Source organism: Ornithorhynchus anatinus, chromosome 7 (assembly GCF_004115215.2).
Source record: "Ornithorhynchus anatinus isolate Pmale09 chromosome 7, mOrnAna1.pri.v4, whole genome shotgun sequence".
NCBI lineage: Eukaryota > Metazoa > Chordata > Mammalia > Monotremata > Ornithorhynchidae > Ornithorhynchus > Ornithorhynchus anatinus.
The window spans coordinates 428,600-447,751 of NC_041734.1; the positions used below are offsets into that span (position 1 = coordinate 428,600).

A 19,152-nucleotide genomic window follows, 5' to 3' on the forward strand; every position below is an offset into this window, starting at 1 on the left:
GTCTGTTATATTCTTATATCATACTCTCCCAGTGCTTAGTACAGTGCTCTGCACACAGTACGCACTCAATAAATGCAATGAATTGCCTGAATGATAGAAAAAAGTATATCACTTCCCTTGCCAAAAACCTCCAATGGCAAATTATTTCTTCTCAAGGCCCTCCAACGACTGCCCCTCTGATCGAGCTGCTCTCTTCTCCAGCTACCCTTCACACCCCTGACTCTTTGCTCATTCCAAGCTAGTCCTCTAATTTCCCCTCCCTCCCTCTCTCCCAGTTCTTCCATCTCCGACCCTTTGCTCATCCCTTTCCCCTTGCCTGGTATCCCTCCCACTCTGCCAAACCACTTTTCTTCCCTCCTGTGAAGCCTCCTAAAAATTCACCTCGTCTTCCAGGAGGCCTTTCCTAATTCTACCCCTCCCTGCCTTGTTGGTCATACAGTCCCATCAGTCTCAGAGAGAGAGAGAAGAGAGAGAGAGAGAGAGAGAGAGATTGTGTGTGTGTGTGTGTGTGTTGTGTGCTTGTACCCGTTGCCCAAGTGTTTCGTTGCTCTTGGCCACCAAGTTCTGCAGCAAGTTTGTTGGCCCTGAAACAGGAGCAGCGTTCCAGCCCACCCCTGGAGGCTGGTCTATGGGGTAGGGATTCTTTGGGGACTTGCCTTCTTCCAGATGGGCCTTGGGGACTTAATGGGGGCTAAAGCCGAGGCTCCGGCACCCTCAGACGTACTTCTCTCTCTCCCCCACCCCATCCTCCCAGGGTATCCCGGATCCTGGTCAGCCCTCTCCTCCGCCCCATCTGTCTCACCCTTCTTTAACCTATCTGCCGGCCTCACCATCTGTTTGCCCGCCCGGCCTCTCTCTCCCCTCTCTGGCCGTGTGCGATTCCGGCTTTCTCTGTAATCTCTTCCTTTCCCAGGGTGTCCGTACCTGGCCCTGGGAGCTGCCCACCCGCCCCGACCCCTACCCTCAAGTCCCTCTTCCCAGTCTCCCCTGAGCCCAGAATGTAACGCTGGCAGCGGGTCAGCCCATGTGGCCTTTCCGTGCCAGTAAAATTGTGGGAACTGGGAAAATCTGAATTGGCTCCAGGCCCTGGATGTAAGCCCAAACTCTGGGGGCTGGAGTCTGGGGTCTATACTCTGAGCCTGGGGTAGGGGTTGGGGGTCTGGAGCCTGGGTCTGGGACCCGAGCGGGGGTCTTGAACAGTCCCTATTCCAGCTCAGTAACAGAGAGGAAATACCTGTAGAGGCTCTGGCTCTGGCTGATGGATCTGTGGAACTGAGCTGCAAGGACCCTAAATCTCAGCTCCTCAAGCCACCTTACTGCCCTGCTGCTCTTGGATTTATCATCACCTCTCACACTGTTCCATCTCTCACCTTATGTCACCAACTGCCTCCACCTCCCCTCCTCCCCCCCCCACACACATACACACACAACTAGATTGCAAGCCCCTTTAGAGCCTGGGTCCGCATCTAATTCTCACCCGTGTATTTTTTTCCCAATGCTCAGTACAGTTTTTGCACGTGGTAGGCACTCAATAAATACTCTGATCACCACGACGACTGCTGATTCCAACCAAACAGTAATTGATCATTTTCAGAAATGAGGTAAGAAAATCCCTACCCTCCCAACTTTGTCTCTGCAAACAGAAATGAAGCCCTCTGATTGAACCATGGAAATGGAGGCGTGGCCCGGGCCAAACCAGGTCTCGCAGAAGAGTGCGGTATTCCCTTGTGGAATCGATTCACATTTTTCGAGAAAACGTTCAAATCGGGGAAGCTTACAGTGCATGCGTGATGACAGATAATGATAAATGAATTGAAAAAAGTAAGATTAACTCACCACCGTTTCACTCATAATACGATGTCGTCAGGAAGCAGCATGGCCTAGTGGATAGACCCCAGGCCCGGGATTCAGAAGGACCTGGGTTCTAATTCTGCCTCCGCCATCTCTCTGCTGTATGACTTGGGCTTGTCACTTAACTTCTCTGTGCTTCTAAGTATGGGATGGAAGTCTCCCCCGGAGCGCCGGACCCGCTGGGCGGAAGCAGGGACATTGGTGAGAGCCGGTCTGGCTGCGCGGCGTCCCTCCCGCCCGGGTACCTCACGGCCTGCCGTAGGCCGCGGCTGGACTCCGCCGGCCTTGACCAGGATGGACACTCTGGCCACCGGGACTACCCCTCAGGTCCCAGGGTGGTTTGATGGCGTTTTCTCTCTGAGTTCTACATCCGTCTCATTCCCGGTGCTGCACGCCGCCTGTCCCCTCGCCTCCGTCCCCTGACCTCTGCCCTGAGCTTGGTCCGCTTGCGAGGCCTACAGTGGTCGCCCCTCCGGCTTAGCCTTCTGGTTCTGGGTCCCTGGGAAGCGGGGTGGCCCAGGAGGTTCTGGATTCCCCAGATTTAGGGAGCGGACCCTCAACCAATGTGCACGCTCCCGGGGCACCGGGTGCAGGGGCTCTGGATGGCTGAGACAGAGGCTACAGGCCAGCTGATCCCGCTCTCCTGGCCCATCTTCACTTGCATCTAGGGTCAATGAACTGGGAGGGTTCCTAGAGATCTCCCAGGCTCAGCCCCGGCCCCATCCCCGGGCCCCCAGCCTCCGCCCCAGCCCATTTCCCACTATCAGTGGGTCAAGGGGCGGAGCTGAATCCATCTGGCCTAGTCCGGCCGGCTCTTTCAGAGCCATTCTTTCCTTCTATCCCCAGTTGTTCCTCCCCCCACCTCCCTACCCCGAGAGAGTCTGAGGACTGACCCTGGGTGACCCCAGGTTCCGGGAATCCCAGAGGCCAGAGGGGTCCCCCCCCTCCCCCTCTCTTTCCTGTAAAGGATGGTAATCCAGCATTTTCCTCACCCTACCCCCTACCTCTCTGCCATTCAGCTGCTGTCAGGGCTTTGGGGCTGAGCGGATCTCGGCCTCAAACAGCTTCAGCCTTGATTCACCTTCCTCCTTGTGGCTTCAGTAAAGCCTGCGCTCTTCGTTTCTTTAGCGCCCACACCATGAGGGTGCCCAAACCCGTACGATCCTACAGCTGTGACACCCCCTCCTTCTCGGGAAATTCCAGAATTCCATCCCTCGTTGGAAAATGGGTGGCCATGGAGGGGGCTGGCAACGGTGAGCAAACACCACGATCGTCCCGTCCGCCAGCAGGCCTGGGCCCCGGCACCAGGTAGATGTGCATCGATGACCACGGACGGATCTCCTTTTCCTGCTTCCATCAGTGGCCGACAGCTGATCGACTCAGGCTCCGTGACCGATCATCACTGTGGGATCAGTGCCATCTGCCTTGGGCAACTCATTTCACTTCTCTGGGCCTCAGTTACCTCATCTGTAAAGTGAGGATTGAGACTGTGAGCCTGATGTGGGACAGGGACTGTGCCCAACCCGATTTGCCAGCGCCTAGTACTGCGCCTGGCACATAGTAAGCGCTTAACGAATACCACCATGATATTATTATCTGCGGCACCATCTGGCGTAGGGACCCCAGCTCTCTGGGATTAGCCCAGGTCATAGGAGGTGGGGTGGAGGCAGGGGGCCAGCTGGGGGAGAGAAGGGAGGTGGGCTGCAGGAGAACGCCTTCCTCACCGTCAGTGATGTGTGCCAACCCTGGGGAGTTGAGAACCCGCTGCCCTGCCCTGCCCTGGCACCTCAGGCAGCCGCACGGCACCGTTCAGCAGGCTGAGGTGTGTGGGCAGAGGGGCAGGGCCCACCTGGCTCAGAGATCCTGGAGGGAAATCCAGCACAAGCAACTGAACCCAGGGAGAGAATAAGTGAGAAGCAGCAAGGCCTAGTGGATAGAGCGGGGGCCTGGAAGTCATATGGACTAATCTCAGCTCTGCCACTTGTCTGCAGGGGGGACTTGGGCAAGTCGCTTCACTTCTGGGGGCCTCAGTTCCTTCATCTGTAAAATGGGGATTAAGACTGTGAGCCCCGTGTGGGACCTGGGCTGAGTCCAACCTGATTAGCTTGTATCTACCCCAGGGTTTAGTACAGTGTCTGGCAGTTCCTTCATCTGTAAAATGGGGATTAAGACTGTGAGCCCCGTGTGGGACCTGGGCTGAGTCCAACCTGATTAGCTTGTATCTACCCCAGGGCTTAGTACAGTGTCTGGCACATATTATGTGCTTAACAAATACCACATTTAAAAAAAGAGAGTGAGGGGGTGAGGGAGTTAAGACTGCGAGCTCCAGGTGGGTCAGCAACTGTGTCCAACCTGACGATCTTGTATCTATCTACTCCAGCACTTAGTACAGTATCTGGCACATAGTAAGTGCTTAACAAATATTTAAAAAGAAAAAAAAAATGGTCTGAGGGGCAGATGACCCTCAATTCCGCCCCCCGGCTCTCAATGGCTCTCTGCGCCTCCAAGCCGGACAGGGCCAGAACGGATGCCAATGAGAGCGGCGTCCAACCTGACTACCTTCTGTCTACCTCAGTGCTTAACACACAATGCAGAGAAGCAGCGTGGCTCAGTGGAAAGAACCCGGGCTTGGGAGTCAGAGGTCATGGGTTCGAATCCTGGCTCCGCCACTTGTCAGCAGTGTGACTGTGGGCTAGTCACTGCTCGGTGCCTCAGTTACCTCATCTGTAAAATGGGAATTAGCTGTGAGTCTCAGGTGGGACAACCCGATTACCCTGTATCTACCCCAGAGCGTAGAACAGTGCTCTGCACATAGTAAGCGCTTAACCAATACCAACATTATTATTATTATATTAATGCTTGCACATCATGAGTGCTTAACAAATGCCATGAGAGGGAGAGAGAGGGAGGGAGGGAGGGGTAGGACCGCCGAGAAACCTCCATACTGGGAGTCACGCTGCAGAGAAGCAGCGTGGCTCAGTGGAAAGAGCACGGGCTTTGGAGTCAGGGCTCATGAGTTCGAATCCCAGCTCTGCCACTTAGCTGTGTGACTATGGGCAAGTCACTTCACTTCTCTGTGCCTCAGTTCCCTCATCTGAAAGATGGGGATTAAGACTGTGAGCCCCACGTGGGACAACCTGATTCCCCTGTGCCTACCCCAGCGCTTAGAACAGTGCTCTGCACATAGTAAGCGCTTAACAAAAATAGCAACGCTCCAGTCCCAGCTCTGCCGAGAGTCCGGGTTCACCCTGAGCAAGGTGACTCCCAGGCCCATGCTCTATCTCCTAGGCCATGCTGCTTCTCTCCGCTGCTTATTAAGGGAAACTTAGAGCTGGTCACCAAAACAGCTTGGGCTCTACCACGGGGACCCAGCGGCCGACCTCTGTTCTCTGAAAATCCCAGAGAACGGGAAAGTGAAACCGAGACTGGAATCGTTTTTAAATTTCCATTTTTTCTTGTTCTCCTTTATGGTCTCATCGTGAACCTAACTATTTTCAAATAACGTTTTAGCCAACAAAGCCAGTTGGTTTGTTAGCCGTAACTAAGACACACAGTCAAGCAAATAAATAGATCATTAGCGAGAAAGACCAACTCTCCCACTTCCCCCATGGAGAATTCCGGTAGCCTAACGGGGCTAACGCCAGCAACGTCTGCTGCCAAAGAGAGGGATTGGGAACTTGGAAATTGGCGCATTGAGGGGTTCCGTGGAAATAAAGAGGATGGAGGGGCAGTGGCTGATGGGGTCCGAAACTCCAGAGATCCAGTTAGATCTCACCAAGGGCTTATTTCTAGTCTCCGTGACCTCCACGGATTTAGGTTCATTCTCCTGGGTGAGGGGCAGGGAAGGAAGGGGGTGGGATGTGCGTGCAGGGAGCCGGGGTCTGCAAGATAGACATTCTGGGGTAGTGGAGATTGCAAAACAGGCTGTCGGCTCTCACTGTAGCTCTGCCCCCAGAGCGGGTATTTTGGAATAATTGTATGAGTGCTCATTTCACCCTCAGCGATGGCTCAAGGTTCAGACTTTATCCACAAAACATATCGATGGAATTATTTGTTACGAATGACTTTTTATTTTTACCTGCAGACGGAGCAGCCGGGTGCCAAAAATAGATACCCCGCGGGCTGAAGTTTGGCCCTTTTTCCTTCTGTTTCTCCTGAACACTTTCTTCATCTAAATGGAGTTCCAAATGAATCGCTTGGTATGGCGGATAAGTCCCTCTTTAGCCCTGATGTTTATTTAACTGAAAAACACAGCCACCGGATTGTTCTTAGAGAACGTGCCTGAATGGATACACTCTCTGGCACTCTAGTTTAGAACCCAAATGTCACAGGCATCTGGACAGAGAAATTATGCAAGAGGGACCTTTAGAAATGTGTCACTAATTATTGACTTTTCTCTACGACGGCACAACTGAGTCTTTGTTGCACACACCTCAGCACTGCTTATGCGTACGGGGACATTTTTCAGATTTCTATGGTTTATTTTTAAACAGCACCCTCCCTACAGAGTAGCACAAAACACTTCCTGGAAGTTAATAAAGCGCTCACAAGATCGATGCAGGTCACTAGTAGTGACAAGACAGCCAGGGGTGGGAAGGAAGAGTTCTAGAGGGGACGGACCCTCCCAAGAGAAGTAAGGAATCTTGAGAAGAGGTCAGAGAAGAAGCTGGAGGAGAGGAGATGTGAGGTAGAGGGCGGGTGGACTGGAGGTCCCCTACAGCTGGTCTTCAGACTTTGGATCTTGTCACTCCTCAATGCAATCAATCAACGGTACTTGTTGAGTACTTACCGTGTGCACAGCAGAGCACATAGGAAGATTAACGTCTCAAGGGACTGCAGTTAGGAAAGAGCATGGCCTAGTGGAGAGAGTCCGGGCCTGGGAGTCACTAATTCCTCCTGGGAGTCACTAATTCCTCGTCCGCCATCTGTCTGCTGTGTGATCTCGGTCAAGTCACTTCACTTCTCTGGGCCTCAGTTAGCTCATCTGTAAAATGGAGATTAAGCCTGTGAGCCTCACGTGGAACCTGATTATCTTGTATCTACCCCAGTGCTTAGTATAGTGTCTGGGACACAGTGAGCACTTCACAAATGGTATTTAAAAGAAAAAAAAGAGCAGCTTTGATTTGGTGCGTAAAGATCGGGAAGGGAAGGTTTCATGACTTAAGTTGCCCTTCGTTGCTCTAAGTGGAGGGTCAGGTAGCCATGAAATGTGGGGCAGGACTCCCCACTGCCTGGGTTGTGGAGAGGTTGAGGAAGTGAGAGGGGAAGATGGGAGAAGGGAAGGAACAGGGTAGCCCAGGTGAGATAAGAGCGATCATTCCCAAAGGAACAGGCTGCAGCCTTGTTAAATAATAAAGGAAGATGGTCTTTAGTGAGTGTTTACTATGAGCTAAGTACTGTGATAAGCACTGGGGTATGTGGGACTCCATCCCCATCTCACAAGGGGCTCAGAGAGTAAGAGGGAGGGAGAGCAGGGATCATGTTCCAATTTTACGGGGGGGGGGGGGGGGTCGGGAATCTGAGGCCCGGCCAGGTGAAGCCAGAAGCCCAAGGTCACATGGCGGGTCAGTGGCAGAACTGGGACTAGAACACAGGTCTCCTGTCTCCCTATCTTGGCCCTTTCCACTGGGCCATGTTGCCTCGTGGCTTGATGGTTAACCACTTAATTATTTAATCGCTTTCTCCCACCCACGGTACTAAGGGCTGGGAAAAGTACAACAGACGTTGATGAAGACACACTCTCTTTTGTTTCCTAGTATGTATTTCTTGTCCACAGAAAGAAGATTTTGAACGCATTTAGCTCCCATTGATTCTGGGTACAAAAGGAACAAAATGGCCCTCTCTGGGGATGCCTCACTCGGAAGACGACTTGGGAGTGTACCAAGGGTCCGTTGCGCGTGTCCATTGCGCGTACCCCTTCCAACCGGTCGGAGAGCACCGGTCGTGTGCCCCCACCCCGAGCTGCGGGTCAGAGGGTCCACAGGGCTAGTGGCATCTGAAGCTTGGGGTGTCCCGGGAGCAGGGGGAACCCGGGCCACACCCCTCCTCCTCCCCTTCTTTCCCTCCCCAACCGCTGCTCCCCAGACCCAACTCCTTGGCCGAAGCCACGCTGGATCCCAGCATGATGCTCCTTTCGCTCCTCCCACGTCCCTTTTCTCCTCCCCTTCCCTCTCCTCCCCGCTGGGCCCTACCCTCAACTCTCTCGCCTCCACCACCGCTCTGCCCACCTTCAAAGCCCATCTCCACCAGGGGTTTTTCTCTGGTTACTCCCTACCTTTCCCCAGCAATGTGCTCGGATGGTGGGGGGGTGTAGGTCTGTGGAAGGAAGGGCAAGCACGGGCGGTGGGATAAATAATGAGACGAGCAGCGTGGCCTAGTGGCAAGAGCACCGGGCTGGGAGTCAGGAGACTTGGGTTCTAATTCTGGCTCCACCACTTTTATTTTTTTAATTGTATTCTTTAAGCACTTACTATGTGCCAGGCACTGTACTGAGCACCGGGGTAGACACAAGCTAATCAGGTTGGACATAGCCCTGTGCCACACGGGGCTCACTGTCTTAATCCCCATTTTACCGATGAGGTAACTGAGGCCCAGAGAAGTGAAGTGACTTGTCCAAGGTCACAGAGCAGGCATGAGCAGAGCCGGGATTAGAACTCAGGTCAACTGACTCCCAAGCCTGTGCTTTTTCCAGTAGGCCACACACACACAGCTTGACCTTGAGCAAATCAATTAACTTCTCTCTGCCTCAGTTTCCTCCCCTGTAAAAGAGGGATTAAATTCCATACTCTCCCTCCCCTTTAGACCGCTAGCCTTGGGTAGAACAGGGCCTGTGTCCCTATCTGACGGAATTTGTATTTACCCCAGTGGTTGGCACATTGTCAGCTCTTACAGATATCACAATTCTATTATTAGTAGAAGAACACAGAGAAAAAGGAAGACACAAGTGTCTTCTTTCACTCTGCTGGGCCAACCTTTATGCTCAAGGTGGAGATGAGTGGAGGTAGCAACAGAGATGAACTGAGTGGCAGAGCCAAACCCCTTAAACCCTCTGCTCTGGTCTCCCAGTCACAAGTTCCAGGGAAAGGAAGAGTCTTTTCTCTCATACCGTGTCTGCCCTACGCATGGAATTCCACTCCTTTCCACTTCCTTAGCTAGGAGATTTGGGACTGGGGACCGTCCCCTTCCTCCACCCCTATCCTGGGTCAGGAATGTTACATGAAGACTGACGGGAACGTTCGAGAGAGAAGCCTCGCCTTTCTGCCTTCCCACTGCCGACAGACGTCTGAGTCTGGGTCGGATGGGCAGAGTGGAACTAAGCGTCGTCTCCGGGTCCCGTTACCTAGGCGACAGGCCACCCAGGGAAGTAGAAAATGGAATCCAGAAGGCCCAAGAATCCTTTGGGATGACCGGGGACAGCGAAGGCCTGCCTCCCCACTCAGCTGCAGGTGTGCTGTCCAGCCTGCCTCCTAGAGGGTAGTGGGCTCCGGCCACGCCCATCAGGGCCATAAAGTAATGATAATAATAATAATTATGGCATTTCTTAAGCATTTACTATGTGCCAAACACTGCTTTAAACACAGGGGTAGATACAAGGTAATTAGGTTGGACATAGTCCCTGTCCCACATGGGGCTCATAGTCTTCATCCCCATTTGCAAATGAGGGAACTGAGGCACAGAGAAGGGAAATGAGTTGCCCAAGGTCACACAGAAGACAAGTGGCCGAGCTGGGATTAGAATCTGGGACCTTCTGACTCCCAAGCCCGTGCTCAATCTGGATCCTAGAGCTGTTTCATTCCATCAAAACTTCCTACTTCCCATGGCAAGACAGGATCACAAACGACCAAGGCAGTCCAGTAACTTCCCTGGGCAGGGCATGGAAGGGATAAGGGTGGCAGCAGGATGCCAAGCCAGGTGAGGAGAATGATCGGATGCAGGATGCCCAGCCGTGGCTGGAGAATGGGCAGCTGCTGGATGCCCGGTCACGCGAGGAGAACGGTTGGCTGTGGGACGTTCTTCCCAGTGAGAGCGGACAGCTGCAGGATGCCCCAACACCTTCCGGATGGTGAACTGGAATGGGGGTGACTGGAAGCAAGGGTGACAGAGGAAACGAGATGCGGACGGAGCAGAGGGCGACTTCAGACAACGACCAACACCGAATGCGGCCTGGCAGCTAGTCGAGGGGAGGCAGTGGTGGCCGACAGAGCCGTCCGCGGTTCTTGTCAAGCAGAAGTTTTAAGAGGTTCTCCACTCCAGTCCACATTTCGCTCTGCTGCCCGCATCATATTTCTACACGGGCCTTCAGTCCATGTTTCCCTTCTCCTCAAGAACCTCCAGTGGCTGCCCATCCACCTCTGCATCAAACAGAAGCTCCTCACCATCGGCTTTAAAGCACTCCATCCCCTTGCCCCCTTCTACCTCACCTCACTGCTCTCCTACTACAACCCAGCCCACACTCTTCATCACCTCTAATGCCAACTTCTCACTGTACCCCAACCTCCTCTATCTCGCCGCCGATTCCTCATCCACATCCCGCCTCTGGCCTGGAATGCTTTCCCTCTTCATTTATGACAGAAAAATCACTCCCTCCACCTTCAAAACCTATTAAAAGCACATCTCTCCAAAAGGTCTTCCTCAACTAAGCCCTCGGTTCCTCTTCTCCCATTCCCTTCCGTTCACCCCGGCACTTGGATTTGACCCCTTTATTCACCCCCTTCCTCAGCCCCACAGCACTTATGCCCATATCTGTAATTCATTTATTAATATCAATGTCTGTCTCCCCTTGTAGACTGTAAACTCCTTGTGGGCAGGGAATATGTCTACCAAATCTGTTATATTGTATTCTCCCAAACACAGAGCACAGTGCTCTGCACACGGTAAGCATTCCATAAATACAACTAAGTGACTGATCATGAGGCATAAACAAAAGCAGCACCAACAGATGCAAAGGGATGAACATCATGAGCCAGTTTGGGGGTGTGTTCCCAGTGGCTGGGAATGTCAATCTTAGGGTAGTCTGCCCACAATTGGTCAGATTCAAAATGTAAGTTGGCTCACTCTGTGTCTCCGAGTACACATGCACATACACATGCAGCATACACACATATAAATACACACACCTGTCCCCCACAACTCCCATTCCCCCCAGCCCCGTTCCCCATCCCTGCAGGAAACAGCACCAATCTTGCCCAGCATCATGGAAGAACTGACAACGCTAGATGCTGACAGCACTCTCTGTGGGCAGGAAATACGTCTGTTACGTTGTCAAATCGCATTCTCCCAATCGCTTAGTACAGTACTCTGCACAGAGTAAGCGCTCAGTAAATCCCATCGATTGATTGTTGAGAGAGCATTTTCTGGACAGCAGGGCTGAGCCCAGGATCTAGCAACAAGTTGGTTTTGAACCTAAGGGTTTGGGCCCAAGAACAAGGCCCGAGCTAACACTACCCAATAGGACGCTCTGCCTCTGGAAACGGCATGTGGGGACCTGTGTCTCTGAGCTCAATGTCACCAGCTCCTTGTTACCCTGCCACTCTCACTCACTCTCGGGTCGGTCCCAGGCTCTCAGAGCCCCAATTCATTAACCGCGTGAACGCAGTGAGGAGCGATTCATCTGCTTCTGGCTCTAGGAGTCCCAGGATTAGAATCAATCAATCAATCATTGGTATTTATTGAGGGCTTACTGTGCATAGAGCACTACACTGAGCACTTGGGAGAGGACAATATAACAGAGCTGAACCACTCCCCCGCCCCTGCTCCCTCCCCGACTCACCACCCAAACCTGACCATACCTGGCCTCTGGTCCTGAGCTGAGAGATCAGGGGTTAGAGGTCCAAAGGAAACACGATCCTTTTTTCTTCATGAAGAGAAAAGATACTTTTGAACCCATCTGGGTCCTGCAGAACCAGGTGTCGCAGTTTGATCCGATCTCTGGGCTGCACTGGATGCTGGCAGAGATTTGTCTGTCGTTCCTGTGGTGAATAAAATAGTTTCTGGGAGCAGAAATGCTAAAGTGGCCTTGGTCTCCCAAATTGAAGTTGTTTTGCAAAACTTGCCTACTGAGTCGCTACTAGGCCATCTTCAAGTTAGATTCTGGAAGATCAGTATATCACAAGCTGTAGTTTCATTTTCTTTAATGGTACTTAATGGTGGTATTGGTTAAGCGCTTACTATGTGCAGAGCACTGTTCTAAGCGCTGGGGCAGACACGGGGGAATCAGGTTGTCCCACGTGGGGCTCACAGTCTTCATCCCCATTTTACAGATGAGGGAACTGAGGCACAGAGAAGTTAAGTGACTTGCCCACAGTCACCCAGCTGACAAGTGGCAGAGCCGGGATTCGAACCCTTGACCTCTGACTCCAGAGCCCGTGCACTTTCCACTGAGCCACACTGCTTCTCCAAGCACTTAAGCACTTTACTATGAGCTAAACACTGTTCTCAGCACTGCGGTAGATACAGGTTAATCAGGATGGACACAGTCCCTGACCCACATGGGGCTCACACTCTAAGAAGCAGGGAATAGGAGTGAATCCTTATTTTATACATGAGGTAACTGAGGCACAGAGATGTTAAATGACTTGCCCAAAGTCACACAGCAGACGTGGCAGAGCTGGAATTAGAACTCAGATCCTCGGACTCCCAGGCCTTTGCACTTTCCACTGGGCCACTAGGCAGCTGGGCTACTGTTCTACTGGCTAGGCTCTTTGCCCAGCGGGCTGGAGGATGATAAGACATCTGCCACAGATGACAGCATCTGGGTATTGAAGCCTCTGCCTTGCTTCCTATTCTCTTCTTCCTCTTAACTGAACGTTATTTCCTCTCAGCCTCCCCCAGTAGACTGTAAGCTCCTCCCAACTGCTCAGCACATTAAATACCCCTGGTAGAGTCACTGATTGGTAGGTCCATCAATTGATGTCAGAGTCATTCCTGGAATTTCCGACTGCGTTAGTCAACGAGTCTTCTCAGCCGCAGGTGAAGGATCTGGGGAGAGGAGAGAGGACATTTGGGGGCCATTCTGCTAATAGGAAAAAAGTGGGGACCAGGCTAGGCCAGTGTGACCTTGATCCTGAGCCCCAGGCCATCCTGCCCAGAAGTGAGTCATTTGTATTTATTGAGCGCTTACTGTGTGTAGAACACTGTACTAGGCACTTGGGAGAGTGGGACAACCTGATTACCCTGTATCTCCCCCAGCGCTTGGAACAGTGCTCTGCACATAGTAACCTCTTAACAAATACCAACATTATTATTATTACTTCAGAAACATAAATGCAAAGTGAATGAGTTTACTGTTAGGCCAGTCATTCTTTGAGTTGAAAATAAAGGCCCCGAGACAGGGCTCCAGACGTGTATACCTCCCCCTTCCTCACTTAATCATTGGGGTGGGGGTGGGGGGAAGGGACAGTGCGGGGCTAAAGTCCCCCAGGATCACAGGATGGCCACTCCTGGAGGCCCAGGAGACTGAGAGACCAGAGCTGAACACATGCTGATCAGGCTCCGGCCCAGGTGGGCAAACACAAGCATCTACAGACACCCGGGAAGGCGCCGGGTTGCTGCAAGCCAGGTGGGCTGAGCTGTCTAGTCAAGGCACAGCCCGTTCCCAATGAGGCATTAACATTTTTTTCCTGAAACTGTCTAGAGCCGCCCACAAAAATCCAGGACTGCCCTCCAACGCTGGGACGGAGGGTCAGCCCGAGGCCACTGGGAAGCCAGGAGGCTGGGCTCACCAAGGAAAGGTCACTCGGTCAACCAAGAGAGACTAATGCCTGAAATCATGAGAAAGAATATGTATTTGGGGAATTGGGCATAAGTGCATTGTGTGTGTGAGAGAGAGAAAGAGAGGGAGAGAGAGTTTTTAATGGAAGCTGTGGTTAATGTGGGCACTGCACTTCATAGTTCGGTGGAAAACAGAGCAGCCTTCCACCCCGGTGCCTGCAAATTGGCCACTGGTTGGCCTCTGCAGGGTCTGGACGGGACCGGGGTTTGGTCATCTTCCGCTTTGGCAGCTTCCGCTGCCGCCCAAGGTCCGGAGCGGGCCGATTTGAAAAGCGCTTTAATTTTCCAGAGCCCTCACCCGAGGCCGGTCCTTCTTCTCCCCATTTTTCAGAGGAGAGAGCCCCGCTTGGGTAATCTACTCCTGGAGAAGGCCGAGCAGGCCTGGAGCTGAGCGGGCCTTATTGTTTAGTGGATTATCGGGGGCCTCGGTCAGCCGGGAGTTGACCGAGCAACGGAACTCGTTTGCCTAGTGAGGAGAGCCCGTTCCAGCCACCTCCGTGTGCCGGAGGCAGAACTCGGCCCTCAGCCCCTTTCCCGATGCTTATTTATCCGCCTCCTGGTTGAGGCCCACTGCAGAGGGTGTCCCAGAGGCACCTGACAGCGGAGATGCGGAATGTCGGGCCGGGGAAAATCTTGTCAAGGAAAGGCACCTTAGAATAGATCTTATTAGCTACCATGTTTACCAGCCCGGGGAGCCCAAGTAAATGTTTGACTAACCAAAAGCAAAATCAGAATGTCAAGAGACAAAGTTTATCCCATAATCTGGGGTGTAGTCTAACCCATTTAGAGGCCCTGGTTTCCCCAGCTGGCCCCGTTGGGAAGCCAGAGGGGTGGTTCCAAACGGAGGGAATGACTATGCTGGGTGGACCCCACTCACTCACTCCCCTAACAGTGACGGGATTTGTCTAGCAAATTGTTCATTTTTTAGTCCCCTACTTTTTATTCCAAATGAGGGGAGTAGAGACAAGGTGGTATTATCATCCCCATTTTTTACAGGTAAGGAAACCGAGGCCCAAGGAGGTTGAGTGATTTGCCCACCACGGTTCATTTATTCCGTGGTATTTACTGAGCACTTACTGTGTACTAAGTGCTTGGGAGAGTAACAATAAAACAATCACAGACACACTGCCCACAGTGAGCTTACATTCTAGAGGGGATGGTGGCCGGGCAGGCACCTCTTGACTTCCAGATTCCTGCTCCTCTTTCCATTAGACTGTGTTGCCCTATAATATTTAGAACTTCAGATTTTGCCAAATTTATGCCTGGGATGGTAGGCCAAAATCCTTACGAATGGAAAAGTTCAACCCGATCCAAACTGAATCCTGCCCAAGGACTTATTCCCTGATGTTATCAACCTTATCCGCTGATGGACAGCAGGGTCAGCTGGGCCCCCCTGCTGGGCCTCACTCCCAGGGCCCCACGGGGCAGTTCCCCGGCTCCCGGCACCGACTCGAGCCGACGGTCAGACCAGGGCTCCCGTAGGACGTTTTAATGAGATCAGGAGGCTGCCGCTTTCTAAAATATTACCATTTGTAAAACTTGTGTGGGCTTCTGACAGAGGAACATCTCTGCTTGCTATTGGGCGAGGAAGCCTGCTGACTCAGATTCTCTCTCTAACCCATCCCTCTCTGCCAGACTTCATGCATCAGCTGCCCCACGGCAGAAACTTTCCCCAATCCCTGCTTCTTCCGCCCAGTTAAGTACCTTTTTTTTTTTTTTGGAATGTACGTTAGGCATTGTACTAAGCGCTGGGGTAGATACAAGCTAATCAGGTTGGATGCAGTTCCTGTTCCATGTGGGGTTCACAGTCTTAATCCCCATTTTACAGATGAGGTAACTGAGACACAGAGAAATTAAGAGATTTGCCCAGCAGACAAATGGCAGAGCCAAGATTAGAACCCAGGTCCTTCTGACCCCCAGACCTGCGTACTAAGTGCTGGGCAGATAGAAGCAAATCAGGTTGGACACGGTCCCTGTCCTATGTGGAGCTCACACTCTCAATCCCCATTTTACAGATGAGGTTATTGAGGCACAGAGAAGTGAAGTGACTCACCCAAGGTCACACGGCAGGCAAGAGGAGGAGCCGGGACTAGAATCCGTGACCTTCTGAGTCACAGGCCCATATTCTAATTCATTACGACATGCTGCTTGCACGCTGGGGTAGATACAAGTCAACTGGATCCCGCAAGGGGCTCACAGTCTAAGTAGGAGGGAAAACAGGTATTGAATCCCCATTTGGGAGATGAGGGAACCGAGGCACAGAGAAGCTGAGTTGTCCAAGATAACATGGCAGATGAGCGGCGGGGCCGAGATTAGAACCCAGGTCCTCTAGCCCCCACTGGGCCACGCTGGCTCTCATGGCATCCTCTGGGCAAAACGGGTGGGAAGAGGTGGGTGAGTTCGCCGCAACCCGTGACCCAGGACAGGAGGCCGAGGACACGGTGGACCAACTGCCCACGGAGAGGGCTCGCCGCTCCTAAAAGCGGCCGAGCGGGGCCGGCCATCCCAGGCTACGGTCTAGTGTCGGCTTCCACCCCTTCCCCGGCAGGCCGGCACGTCCATGGCTTCTCCTTCTCCCCCAGCCCCTCCTCGGCTGGGATGTGGCATTCATTTCCCAGCACTGCTCCCCCCCTCCCAACAGGCCCTCACCCCTGACCTCTCGGATGATCCCCCCCGTCCCCGGCCCCTCAGACCGGTCGGTCCAGCTCCGGTGAGCGGAAGGCTCGGCCTGGCCAGCCAGGGGAGCCTGGAGACGGTCAGTCCGGCTCCGGTGAGACAGAAGGCTCGGCCTGGCCAGCCAGGGGAGCCTGGAGACGGTCAGTCCGGCCCGGTGAGACAAAAGGCTCGGCCTGGCCAGCCAGAAGAACCCGGAGAAGCCGGGGGCCTGTCCCCCGGGATCCTTGCGGCCGCCCAGGCTGGGGAGAGCGGGGTGTCAGGGCCCGGCTAACAACGGGCAGTCGAGGGAAGTCCGGCTCTTATTCCTAAGTGTCCGAACCCTTCCTATCCAGCCAGCCGGCCAGCCTGGCTCCGGGTCAACTAGCCATCCCGCCAGGCCCCGGGTCGGCTAGCCAGCCGGCCAGCCGGCCAGGCTCTGGGGCAACAAAAGGGATTCCTTAATCCTCTCCGGATGCCCAAGAACGACGCCCAGGATGCCCCTTTCAAAACCGCCCCATCCTGGGATGGGACCCCCCACCCTCCGGCCCGAGCTCCTTCTCCTCCGGAGACGCGGGGGCCCCACGGGGACCTTCTGAGGCCGCCGGGGCCTGGGTCCGAGGGGCAGGGCATAACCTTGAGGGGAAGGGAGCGGCGGAGCCCGATAATAACAATAATAATAATAACGTTGGTATTTGTTAAGCGCTTACTATGTCCCAAGCACTGTTCTAAGAGCTGGGGGAGATACAAGGCGATCAGGCGGTCCCAACGTGGGGCTCACGGTTTTAACCTCCATTTTCCAGACGAGGTAATGGAGGCCCCGAGATGTGAAGTGACTTGCCCAAAGTCACACAGCTAGCAAGCGGCGGAGTCGGGATTAATAATAATAATAATAATGTTGGTATTTGTTAAGCGCTTACTATGTGCAGAGCACTGTTCTAAGTGCTGGGGTAGATACAGGGTAATCAGGTCATTCCCACGTGAGGCTCACAGTTAATCCCCATTTTACAGATGAGGTAACTGAGGCACCGAGAAGTGAAGTGACTCGCCCACAGTCACAGAGCTGACAAGTGGCAGAGCCGGGAGTCGAACCCATGACCTCTGACTTCCTACTGAGAGCTCACCTCCTCCAAGAGGCCTTCCCAGACTGAGCCCCCCCTTTCTCTCTGTTCCCTCTCCCCTCAGCACTGCGCTCGTTTGTATATATTATTTATTACCCTGTTTATTTTCTTAATGAGGTGTACATCCCCTTGATTCTATTTATCTTGATGATGATGTTTTTGTTCTGTTCTGTTTTGCCGTGCTATCTGTCTCACCCGTTTAGACCGTGAGCCCGTCAGTGGGCAGGGATGGTCTCTATCTGTGGCCGAATTGGACAATCCAAGCGCCGAGTCCAGTGCTCTGCACATAGTAAGCGCTCAATAAATACGATTGAATCAATGAATGAATGAACTCTGAAGCCCAGGCTCTCGCCCCTGCGCCACGTTGCTTCTCAATCTGTGGGGCGACGAGGGGGAGGAGCCTGAGCCTGGAGATGGGGCTCGCGGGGGAGGGGCCGAGAGTAATAGTAATAATTATAATGGTGGTACTTGTTATTCGTTTACTATGGGCAAAGCACTGTTCTAAGCACTGGGGGGATACAAGGCGATCAGGTTATCCCAGGTGGGGCTCACAGTTTTAATCCCCATTTTACAGATGAGGGAACTGAGGCACAGAGAAGTGCCCTGCCCAAAGTCACACAGCTGACAAGCGGCGGAGCACGGATTAGAACGCGTGACCACTGGCTCCCAAGCCCGGGCTCTTTCCACTGAGCCACGCTGCTTCTCTAGGTGCTCAGCACTGTTCTAAGTGCTGGGGTAGATACAAGGTTATCGGGTTGTCCCGCCTGGGGTTCACAGTCTTCACCCCCCTTTTACAGAGGAGGTCACTGAGGCACAGAGAAGTGAAGTCGCTTGCCCAAGTCACACATCTGACAAGTGGCAGACCGGGATTAGAACCCACGTCCTGTGACTCCCAAGCCTGGGGTCTTTCCACTAAGCCACGCTGCTTCTCTGTATTTGCTGGATAGGGGTCTGCCGACCCTCACCATCCTCCGCCGGCCCTCACGACCCTCTGCCAACCCTCCTAATCCTCAGCCCCCCGATCACGTGCCAGGGCGTGTGAGCACGTATGAGTGTGAGCATGTATGCGTGTGAGCATGTATGTGTGGTGGGGGCTGTGCATTAATTGTGGTATTTTTTAAGCATTTACTATGTGTCAAGTGCTGTTCTGAGCACTGGGGTAGATATAATAATAATAATAATAATGTTGGTATTTGTTAAGCGCTTACTAGGTGCAGAGCACTGTTCTAAGCGCTGGGGGAGACATAGGGTAATCAGGTTGTCCCACGTGAGGCTCACAGTTAATCCCCATTTTACAGATGAGGTAACTGAGGCCCGGAGAAGTGAAGTGACTCGCCCACAGTCACACGGCTGACAAGTGGCAGAGCCGGGAGTCGAACTCATGACCTCTGACTCCGAAGCCCAGGCTCTTTTCCACTGAGCCACGCTGCTTCGGAGATATGATATGGTATGAGATTATCAGGTTGAACGCAGTCCTTGTCCCACATGAGGTTCACGATTTAAGTAACAATAACAATAATAATAATTATGGTATTTGTTAAGAGCTTACTATCTGCCAGGCAATGTACTAAGCGCTGGGGAGGATACCAACAAATCACTTTGGACACAGCCCCCGTCCCCGTGGGGCTCACAGTCTCAATCCTCATTTTGCATTTGAGGTGACTGAGGCCCAGAGAAGTGAAGTGACTTGCCAAAGTTCATCCAGCAGACAAGGGACAGATCTGGGATTAGAACCCATGACCTTCTAATTCCCAGGCCC

The 19,152-nt window shown here is 53.0% G+C and overlaps 1 long non-coding RNA gene across 2 annotated transcripts in view; it reads right to left on the reverse strand.

The window, feature by feature from the left end:
• LOC114813211 overlaps positions 1-19,152 on the reverse strand; it is a 50,117-nt gene that overhangs the window by 13,310 nt on the left and 17,655 nt on the right. For both annotated transcript variants that reach the window (XR_003760874.2, XR_003760876.2), the window contains exons 2-6: positions 12,723-12,828; positions 11,640-11,819; positions 6,641-6,835; positions 2,856-3,318; positions 1,837-2,030 (exon numbers count right to left, since the gene is read on the reverse strand). This is a non-coding gene — a long non-coding RNA (uncharacterized LOC114813211). The remainder of the gene's footprint in view (positions 1-1,836; positions 2,031-2,855; positions 3,319-6,640; positions 6,836-11,639; positions 11,820-12,722; positions 12,829-19,152) is intronic.